The 4,000-nt window shown below is 46.7% G+C and overlaps 6 non-coding genes across 6 annotated transcripts; all 6 read right to left on the reverse strand.

The window, feature by feature from the left end:
• Positions 1-163: 163 nt before the first annotated feature.
• Positions 164-236, reverse strand: AC3HAE_046518 (transfer RNA valine (anticodon CAC)). Its single transcript has one exon. It is a non-coding gene; the product is annotated as a tRNA-Val (tRNA).
• Positions 237-387: 151 nt separating this feature from the next.
• AC3HAE_046521 (transfer RNA valine (anticodon AAC)) lies at positions 388-460 on the reverse strand. Its single transcript has one exon. It is a non-coding gene; the product is annotated as a tRNA-Val (tRNA).
• Positions 461-611: 151 nt separating this feature from the next.
• On the reverse strand, positions 612-684 carry AC3HAE_046522 (transfer RNA valine (anticodon CAC)). Its single transcript has one exon. It is a non-coding gene; the product is annotated as a tRNA-Val (tRNA).
• A 145-nt stretch (positions 685-829) lies between these two features.
• AC3HAE_046523 (transfer RNA valine (anticodon UAC)) lies at positions 830-902 on the reverse strand. The gene has a single exon. It is a non-coding gene; the product is annotated as a tRNA-Val (tRNA).
• A 151-nt stretch (positions 903-1,053) lies between these two features.
• AC3HAE_046524 (transfer RNA valine (anticodon AAC)) lies at positions 1,054-1,126 on the reverse strand. The gene has a single exon. It is a non-coding gene; the product is annotated as a tRNA-Val (tRNA).
• Positions 1,127-1,277: 151 nt separating this feature from the next.
• AC3HAE_046519 (transfer RNA valine (anticodon AAC)) lies at positions 1,278-1,350 on the reverse strand. Its single transcript has one exon. It is a non-coding gene; the product is annotated as a tRNA-Val (tRNA).
• Between the last annotated feature and the right edge of the window lie 2,650 nt (positions 1,351-4,000).

Below are 4,000 nucleotides of genomic sequence, written 5' to 3' on the forward strand. Positions count from 1 at the left end.
CGGAAACCTAAGACAGCTATTATGGCAACCACAGAAAAGTTGTGCTTTCCAGTAGACACTGCTGAAGGTTCAGGTTCTGTTTCAGACAGTTTCTCAGAATAGCTGCTCTACCGTACAGCAATAGCATTTGACATTAACTTTCTATATCTCAAAAGTGGTTGTCTGTTTCCGCCCGGTTTCGAACCGGGGACCTTTCGCGTGTGAGGCGAACGTGATAACCACTACACTACGGAAACTCATTATTTAACAAAATATGGCAACCCATCGAAATCATCTCATCTTGGAACTGTCCAGTCTATAAGTTCACAACACTTGATGGAACCAGGTTCAGAGAGTTTCATACAGACTATGCTCTCAACAGCCAGCTGTAAGAAGAAACCATGACCTTGTTTCCGCCCGGTCTCGAACCGGGGACCTTTCGCGTGTTAGGCGAACGTGATAACCACTACACTACAGAAACTTGTGCAACTTGTAAAGGCAACCCCCAAAAAAATTTGCTTTCCAATGCTGAAGGTTCAGGATATGTTTCAGACAGAGTTTTTCAGAATAGCTGTTCCATCATACAGCAATAGCATTTAACATTTACTCTCTATATCTCAAATTAGAGAGTCTGTTTCCGCCCGGTTTCGAACTGGGGACCTTTCGCGTGTGAGGCGAACGTGATAACCACTACACTACGAAATCCTGTGACAATTCAAAAGGCAACCCCAGAAAAGTTGTGCTTTCCAGTAGACACTGCTGAAGGTTATGGTTCTGACAGACTTTTTCAGAACAGCTGCTCTACTGTACAGCATTTAACAATAACTTTCTATATCCAAAAGTGGTAGTCTGCTTCCGCCCGGTTTCGAACCGAGGACCTTTCGCGTGTAAGGCGAACGTGATAACCACTACACTACAGAAACTCATTTTTGAATAAAATATGGCAACCCATCGAAATCATCTCATCTTGGAACTGTCCAGTCTATAAGTTCACAACACTTGATGGAACCAGGTTCAGAGAGTTTCATACAGACTATGCTCTCAACAGCCAGCTGTAAGAAGAAACCATGACCTTGTTTCCGCCCGGTCTCGAACCGGGGACCTTTCGCGTGTTAGGCGAACGTGATAACCACTACACTACAGAAACTTGTGCAACATGTAATGGCAACCCCCAAAAAAATGTGCTTTCCAGTGCGGAAGGTTCAGGATATGATTCAGACAGAGTTTTTCAGAATAGCTGTTCCATCATACAGCAATAGCATTTAACATTAACTCTCTATATCTCAAATGAGAGAGTCTGTTTCCGCCCGGTCTCGAACCGGGGACCTTTCGCGTGTTAGGCGAACGTGATAACCACTACACTACGGAAAATTGTGTAAACTGTACAGGCAACCCCCAAAAAAATGTGCTTTCCAGTGCTGAAGGTTCAGGATATGATTCAGACAGAGTTTTTCAGAATAGCTGTTCCATCTACGCTCCATCTACACTACGGAAACCTGTGACAATGCAAAAGGCAACCCCAGAAAAGTTGTGCTTTCCAGTAGACACTGCTGAAGGTTCAGGTACAGTTTCAGACAGTTTCAGCATTTAACAATAACTTTCTATATCTCAAAAGTGATTGTCTGGTTCCGCCCGGTTTCGAATCAAGGACATTTCTCGTGTGAGGTGAACGTGATAACCACTACACTACGAAAACTCATGATAGAGTAAAATCTGGCAACCCAGATAACGCGTTATCTCGTTTATTTAGTGTTTGCGTGTAGTATATACTAAAACAATTATTAACCTCAGGCAGGCGTGAATGGTTGAGAATAGCCATAGCTATTCCCCACTATTCACTCTGCCTTCGGACAATAATTGTTAAGTATCACGCGTGTAATTGTGGAGTAACTTAAAATAGTCTGGATCGTCACTATAGGTCCAGTACTGTGATTCACATAAACTGTTAATTATAATAGGGTTAAACAGACCAATGTCAGTAACGTCTACACTACGTTTGAGGTTGTAATCGACCGCAAACTACCTGAACACAGCGTTGTTTAATCCATGAATGGTCTGGGTTAATGAAGTGTTACCCAACCTTATCTTATCTTATCTTGTCAGAGGTTGTTCTGGCAAGTGGAAGTGATTCTCTCTCTCTCTCTCTCTCTCTCTCTCTCTCTCTCTCTCTCTCTCTCTCTCTCTCTCTCTCTCTCTCTCTCTCTCTCTCTCTCTCTATGGGCGGGCCACAGAGGAGACGAGAGAGAGGAGAGAGGAGAGGAGAGAAGGTCTGGAAGGAATCTGTGCAAGCGTTGATCGTGCTTTTTAGGAGACCTCATCCCTGAGTGACATGGATCCCCAGAACCAGATCCCCGCCCGGGGGGGCGGGCCGGACTACCGCAGATACACGGTGAGACCTGTCAGTCATTACTCCGTTGACGTTACTTAACCTCTAGGTTTTGACCGCTAATGTCCGCAGCCTGGAGGCTATAGAGGCACGCGCCCGCCGGCCACGACCCCTGACCCCCACCTGCTCCTCAGTGAGCGGGTCCAGCAGGTCCGGCAACTTCTGCGTCTGTGATACCTCCCTTTTGATTGGGCCGTCTCTCAGAGGCAGCTGCCCAATCAGAACTGAGGATCTGAACGGGTTTGATTCACCTTAACCCCCCCCCCCCCCCCGACCCCAGGTGGCGGAGGGACTCGACCCCATCCCCATCGGCGCCACCGTGATCCGCAGGGCCAAGCGGCCGGCCGGCGGGGGCTGTCCCGGGAGGCTGAGCCCCGAGGGCTCCGGGGGCCCCGAGGGCTCCGGGGGGCCCCGGGGGGAACACCCCATACCCGGGCCCCGGCGGAGCGGCCCCCCGTCCCTGGGGCCGGACCCCGAAACCACGGTGAGTAGAGAACCTGGCCTGGTCTTTATGTCCGTAAAAGTATTTTATATTTTCGAATGAAGAGGTGACGTCATGCTCACTGTGGACGCTGAGCGGGGTCGTCAGGTCTTAACGCGTGTGTGTGTGTGTGTGTGTGTGTGTGTGTGTGTGTGTGTGTGTGTGCGTGCGTGTGTGTGTGTGTGTGTGTGTGTGTGTGTGTGCGTGCGTGCGTGTGTGTGTGAAGGGAACCATTGTGACAGGTCTCTCTCTCTCTCCATCTCGCCCCATCCTCTTTGATCAGGGAGAGAAAGAGAGAGTTGATTATAATGCTTGACCAAGCAGCTCAGCTCACTACTACTATGGACACATTCAGAGAGAAGGAGATCACTACTTTAGACACATTCAGAGAGAAGGAGATCACTACTTTAGACACATTCAGAGAGAAGGAGATCACTATAGACACATTCAGAGAGAAGGAGATCACTACTTTAGACACATTCAGAGAGAAGGAGATCACTACTTTAGACACATTCAGAGAGAAGGAGATCACTACTTTAGACACATTCAGAGAGAAGGAGATCACTACTTTAGACACATTCAGAGAGAAGGAGATCACTACTTTAGACACATTCAGAGAGAAGGAGATCACTACTTTAGACACATTCAGAGAGAAGGAGATCACTACTATAGAGACATTCAGAGAAAATATCTCTATTGTAGACACATTCAGAGGGAAGATCACTACTATAGACACATTCAGAGAGAAGGAGACTATAGATAGAGAAGACTTCTACTCACTACTCAATACTGGACTATTCTATTGTAGGCAACATTCTATAGTCGAAAATCTGTACATGGCTATATTAACAAACCTATATCTACATAATTTTCAGTTGTATTTACTTTCCTTATCCTGTACCGTTGATTATTATCGTCCGCGAACCACTAGGGGGCAACTGTGTCACGTTACGACAGTTAGTCGAGAGTAGAAAATAAAGTGCTTCTGGTTTAGTGAGATAATACTGCTGCTCTAAGCCCCACTACCTTCCTCTGTCTTCTCAATGCCCTCTACCCTCCTCTTCCCTCTAATCTCTCTCTATTCATCCATTCCTCTCTCTCTAAACTTCAGTTTTTCACAGACATTTTGTGTGTGTGTATGTGTGTGTGTGTGT

The sequence above is a fragment of the Micromesistius poutassou genome (genome assembly GCF_964030765.1).
Source record: "Micromesistius poutassou genome assembly, contig: SCAFFOLD_7078, whole genome shotgun sequence".
NCBI classification, from domain to species: domain Eukaryota; kingdom Metazoa; phylum Chordata; class Actinopteri; order Gadiformes; family Gadidae; genus Micromesistius; species Micromesistius poutassou.